The sequence below is a fragment of the Leopardus geoffroyi genome, chromosome E1, assembly GCF_018350155.1.
Source record: "Leopardus geoffroyi isolate Oge1 chromosome E1, O.geoffroyi_Oge1_pat1.0, whole genome shotgun sequence".
In the NCBI taxonomy this organism is placed as follows: Eukaryota; Metazoa; Chordata; class Mammalia; order Carnivora; family Felidae; genus Leopardus; species Leopardus geoffroyi.
The window spans coordinates 4,418,685-4,424,863 of NC_059330.1; the positions used below are offsets into that span (position 1 = coordinate 4,418,685).

At 43.9% G+C, this 6,179-nt stretch overlaps 1 non-coding gene across 1 annotated transcript; it reads right to left on the bottom strand.

The window, feature by feature from the left end:
- Window positions 1-812: 812 nt before the first annotated feature.
- LOC123604735 lies at window positions 813-943 on the bottom strand. The gene has a single exon (XR_006715467.1). It is a non-coding gene; the product is annotated as a small nucleolar RNA SNORA25 (small nucleolar RNA).
- Window positions 944-6,179: the final 5,236 nt, after the last annotated feature.

Below are 6,179 nucleotides of genomic sequence, written 5' to 3' on the forward strand. Positions count from 1 at the left end.
CCCACCTCCTCCCCACCGGGCCCGAGGAAGCTTCTAGAAGATGCTTTCCTAACACATGTCCCAAAGGCCACGATACAGGGTCACTTATAAATCCATGTCCCAGATATAAGGGATAGGACTTTCATGCCAGATGCTGGCCAAGTGTTTCATAAATAGGTTCACTCAGTCTTCACTGCAATTTTAAGAGGGACATTCCAGAATGATCCTCATTCCATAGATAAGGAGATGGAGATTGAGCAAAGCTAAAAAAAATTCCCGAAATGAGGTCAGTGTTCTAGCCAGGATTTGAACTCAGCCATCTGGATCCTAACCACTACATTATGTTGCATATTTCCTTTCATTTGTGTAAATTCCTCATTTTATTGTGTGCTTAGACTTCTGTGGCTTGCATATTACCCTTCTTTTCTTTTTCTTAGTAGTTTGTTTGTTTGTTTGTTTGTTTGTTTGTTTTAGTAGGCTCCACACCCCACATGAGGCTTGAACTCACAACCCTGAGATCAAGAGTTGCACCCTCACCATCTGAGCCAACCAGACACCCCTCTTTTTCCCCTTCTACTTGATATCATAATAGAGGCACTTTCCCATTTTGTTTAAAGCTCTTAACTTTTTTAATTAAAAAAAGTACACACATGTCAAATGAGAGAGACTAATCTAAGGGAAGCTATGAACCCATCACAAGGCTTCAACAATTATCAACCAATCTTATTTCCTCTGTCCACGCCTCACTCCATTATCTAAAGCAAATATAGAGAGCACATTATTTTATCTGTAAATATGGCAGCGTGCAATTTTAGTAATTTGTTTCTTTTTTATCTTCTATCTCCTCAGGAAACCACAGCCCTGTTGGTTGAGTAACGATTACATCCAATGGAAAGCTTCAGTATTTGGTCACAGAGTTAAGAGCTCTTGGTTTTAGTCCCTGAATCCCTCTTTGAAATGACCTAAGTAATTTCTCAATGTTGTCGGAATCCAGTCTGTCCTCAGATTTTCCCCCTGTAAACATTACTGTGAATGCTCTCCTTAATTTGATTCTGAGGACACATCGGGAAGAATTTGGTGGGTGGTATGGAAGCGTCAGAACTCTTGAGCCAATGTGTCCCTGTCTCTGCGGAATCCGAGATTGCAAACCAACAAAGATGCTCCCCAGATGTCGGAAACCAGATTTCCAAAAGTTCAGTAGAAAGAAATATGTCTGACTCCCTTTCTCACTGCTCTGTCCAATATGGTAGCACTAACCACATCTGGCTGTGTACATTTATATTAGTGAAAATACAGTTTTAGGGGCAGCTGGGTGGCTTAGTCGGTTATGCTAATACGACTCTTGATTTTGGCTTAGGTCATGATCTCACATTCGTGAAATCAAGCCCCATGTTGGATTCTGTGCCAGTGTGGAGCTTGCTTGGGATTCTCTCTCTCTCACTCTGTCTCTGTCCCTATCCTTCTCTCTCTCTCTCTCAAATAAATAAATAAAAACTTTAACAGAATCTTTTAAAAAATACAATTTTAAAGTCAGTCCCTTGTTTGGCATCAGCATGAGTAGGGACGTGCGGTGAGCGGTTGCCATATTGGACAGGGCAGACACAAGACGTTCCCACACCATCACAAAAGTTTCCGTTGGACAGTTGGTGTAGAGTCGGAGAAGGAATGGTATTCACAAGGGGCAAGAGACTCTAAACAATTTTTTTTTTAATCTGCATTTATAATTGCGGAAGTTCTTGGAAGAATGCAGCGTGCCCACATAGGGAACTTGACCAACTTAACATTCAAGAGGAAGTCGGATATATGCCTCAGGTCTCACTGCTCATTTAATAGCTTTAATTGAATGGTCTCCATCTAGCCCTGTGCCAACAAAAGGTTTGCTTTATTTTTAAATGTACTTCCTTTTCTCTAAAAAAAAACCAAAAAACCAAAAACAAAAAACAAAAACCGATTCCTGCTCAGCAGTGGAAAAAATGAAGTTAGCCCAGTCTTATAAATATCAGCTATGTCCAGCCACTTCCAGTTTTAAATAGTTTCATTTCAAGAAAACATTCTGTCACATTCAGATATTGGTATTTTCTATTGCAGTCTGGTTCAGACCCCCTGCCCGGGGCTCGGGAAGCAGAAGACAGCCTTGTCCATTGGTGCCCTCTCCCTTCTTCCTAACAGCCCCTCCTGTCTGCTCCAAGGGTCCCCTTGTGGGAAGTGACAGGGATCTCTCCTCTCTCTGCGAGGCCAGCCTTCTCTGTTTGACCAGTCCCTCCCTCAGTGTCTGGCTCACTTGTCTGGATCCACCTGTGTGGGGAATCCAGGTAGGATTCAGCTGTGATGCCATCCTTGGTGTAGGCAATGACCCTGACAGTACGTCTGTCCAAAGTCCCAGGCTGGGTGGACCTTCAAAGACTGGTGGTCAAGCTTTCAGACCCTCAGCCACTCTGACTGTCAGGGGGGAGACTCCCTCCTTGGTCACCTAGACTGGCTTTCCTGACTCAGTCCACCTTTACCCAAGATGGAAGAACTTCTTCTAAGGGTCTTCTGGTATGAAATGCCAGGCATGAGTCTCCATCCTCTTTCTGCCAAGTGCAACACCCCACAACTGCATATACACCAGTGGGGTGCCAACTGCCAATAAGTGATTCCAGAAAAAAAGGGGTTACGTGTCCCCATTCCAGACTCTCCTACCTCACAGACATATTTCCCTTGGAGCGCACCAGTTTGAGAAGACAGGTCAAGAGTCCCCATACTTCATGGCATGGGAGCGATGGTTGAAGATATAATTACGTCCTCAAGAACTCTGCTCCCTCTCGAAGACATCCCCCTCATCCTCCTTTGCCCCCTTCCCGTTATCTTACCTCTTCCTGGTGTTTCAAAGCTCATGATCCAGGTTGAAAGGGTATATTGGTTATCTATTGCTGTGGATCAAATTACTCCCAAACTGAGCAGCTGAAAGCAACAAACTATTATTATCTCACATCGTTTCTGAGGGTCTGGAACCCAAGTGGGTCTAACTGGGTCGTTCTGGCTCAAGGTTCCTCATGTGGTTTCAGTCAGGATGTCAGCTGGACGTGCATCATATGAAGCTTGACTGGGGCTGGAGGAACCACTCCCAAGATGGTGTGCTCACATGCCCATTGGCCAGACCTTTAATTCCTTGCTGCATGGGCCTCTCCAGAGGATTGCTCATGACATGGCAGCTGACTTCTCCCAGAGCAACTGACCTGAAAGAAAGAGAATAACCAAGATGAAGTTGTCTTTTATAACTTAATCTCAGAAGTGACATACATTATCTTCTGCTGTATTCGGTTGGTCTCACAGACCAACCCTCTTACAGTGTGGGAGGAGAGCTATCTCACGGCAAGAATACCAGGAGGCAGGGATATGGGGGGTCGATGGAGGCTGGCCACCATGATGAGGCTCATTGATTGTGAGGGTCTGGCTGGGAGTCAAGCTCTCTTTTAACTTAGCCCTTCAGAATTAAGCAAGTTGTTTTCACCATGCACGAGGTTTTCCAGAAAAGTCCCAGTAATGGTTTGGCTGCAATTACCTTCCATACACCTGCTTATTAAATTACATTTTGTGGGGCGCCTGGGTGGCTCAGTCGGTTAAGCGACTGACTTCGGCTCAGGTTATGATCTCGCGGTCCGTGCGTTCGAGCCCTGCGTCGGGCTCCGTGCTGATGGCTCAGAGCCTGGAGCCTGTTTCAGATTCTATGTCTCCCTCTCTCTGACCCTCCCCCATTCATGCTCTCTTTCTGTCTCAAAAATAAATAAACATTAAAAAAAATTTTAATTACATTTTGTTATTATACAAGTAACATGTATTAAGTGTTAAAAAAGGAAAAAAAAAGACACAGACAAAAGTCATGTCTTAGTTCACTATTCAAAATCAAACCTCGACATAACGGTTTTATAGAATTTTCTTCTGTATGAAGGTTTACTTTTGCAGATTCTTCCTTGTTGGCTCATGCTTCTAACAGCATCTTGTAAATATCTGTATTTGTTGGTGATCCTATTCCTAAGGATTTGCTTCAGGAAATATTCAAGTCCATGAGCAAAACAAAACTTCAACCAATTTAACCCAATATATTCATCTGATAACCTTGATGTTTTATATTTGTTGGCATTTCATATTTAGGAATATTTCTTCATGGTTTCTGATTCCAGAAGTTTCTCATGCTCGTCTGAGTTTACCTAAATTAATTTTAAGTGGCACGATTTTTTTTTTAAGTTTCTACTGTCTTTGCACCATAATAATAAAAAAAAAGGTACAGTTATGGCCATTCGGTGCCCTCCATGACTATGTTTTTCTTTCATCATGTTTTTGGTTTCTTTGTTCTTTTCCTCTAAAGTTTGAAAGAATTTTTCAAGTCGGTCCGTACATGTGAATATTCACCTTTAAAAAAAAATTTTTTGTTCTTAACCTTTATTTGTTTTAAGAGAGGGAGAGAGAGCGTGCGCTCAGGTGAAAACGTGTGCACATGTGAGTCGGGGAGGGGCAGAGAGAGAATCCCAAGCAGGCTCTGGGCTGTCAGCACAGAGCCCCACGCGGGGCTCGATCCCATGCACCCATCGCGAGATCGTGACCTGAGCTGAAGTCTGACCCTTAACCGACTCAGCCACCCAGGTGCCCCAACCAAGTTTCTTTGTGGCACCAGTTCTGAGCTGAGAGGAGAAATCTGCTTCCAGTTTCCTTATACTCCTCCTTTGTCACCCGTTTCATGTGACTTCGACAAGGCTACACGTTACCCAGTGCTCACAAGTATACCTACCACCTGTCACCGCATGACACGGTTACGGTCATTGGCTATATTCCTGATGTCGTATTTTTCATCCTTGAGACTGATTTGTTGCACAACTCGAAGCCTGGACCCCTCTCTCCCCCCCCCCCACCCATTTTGCCCATGCTTACCCTCTGGCAACCACCAATTTGTTCCCTGTATTTATGGGTGTATTTCTGCCTGTTTGTTTGTCTGATATTTTTTTAAGTCTAATTAATTAGTTAATAATTGCTTCAAATTTACATCTGAGTTAGCATATAGTGCAATAATGATTTCAGGAGTAGATTCAGTGATTCATCCCCTACGTATAACACCCAGTGCTCATCACAACAAGTGCCCTCCTTAATGCCCCTCCCCCGTTTAGCCCATCCCCCCACCCCATGCCCCACCAGCAACCCTCAGTTTGTTCTCGTATTTAATAATCTCCTATGTTTTGTCCCCCTCCCTGTTTTTATGTTATTTTTGCTTCCCTTCCCTTATGTTCATCTGTTTTGTCTCTTAAAGTCCTCATATGAGTGAAGTCACATGATATTTGTCTTTTTCTGACTGACTAGTTTCACTTAGCATAATACCCTCCAGTTCCATCCACGTTCTTGCAAATGGCAAGATTTCATTCTTTTTGATTGCCGAGTAATACTCCATTCTATATATCTATACCACATTCACCCATGGATGGACATTTGGGCTCTTTCCGTACTTTGGCTATTGTTGATAGCACTGCTATAAACATCGGGGTGCACGTGCCCCTTGGAAACAGCACACCTGTATCCCGTGGATAAATTCCTAGTAATGCAATTGCTGGGTTGTAGGGTAGTTCCATTTTTAATTTTCTGAAGAAGCTCCACACTGTTTTCCAGAGTGGCTGCACAGTTTCCATTCTCATATTTATTTATTTTATTTTATTTTTTTAATTTTTTTTTCAACGTTTATTTATTTTTGGGACAGAGAGAGACAGAGCATGAACGGGGGAGGGGCAGAGAGAGAGGGAGACACAGAATCAGAAACAGGCTCCAGGCTCTGAGCCATCAGCCCAGAGCCTGATGCGGGGCTCGAACTCACGGACCGCGAGATTGTGACCTGGCTGAAGTCGGACGCTTAACCGACTGCGCCACCCAGGCGCCCCTCTCATATTTATTTTTGAGAGCGAGAGAATCTCAAGACACGGGGCTCAATCCCACAGACCTCGAGATCGTGACCTGAGCCAAGATCAAGAGTCGGGGACTCCACTGACTGAGCCACCCAGGTGCCCCTGTTTGACCTCTTAATTTGCTCTTCAACAAAATATGATCTAATCTTTGTCAACGAGCAGAAGACAAATTGCCTGTATTCTCATGGGGAGCATGGTTCCATGTCCTTCCTCGTCAAGGATCTTCCAAGCAGATCTTTGTCTCCTTCGTTGATGAAAAGAGGCTCTCACTTGGGA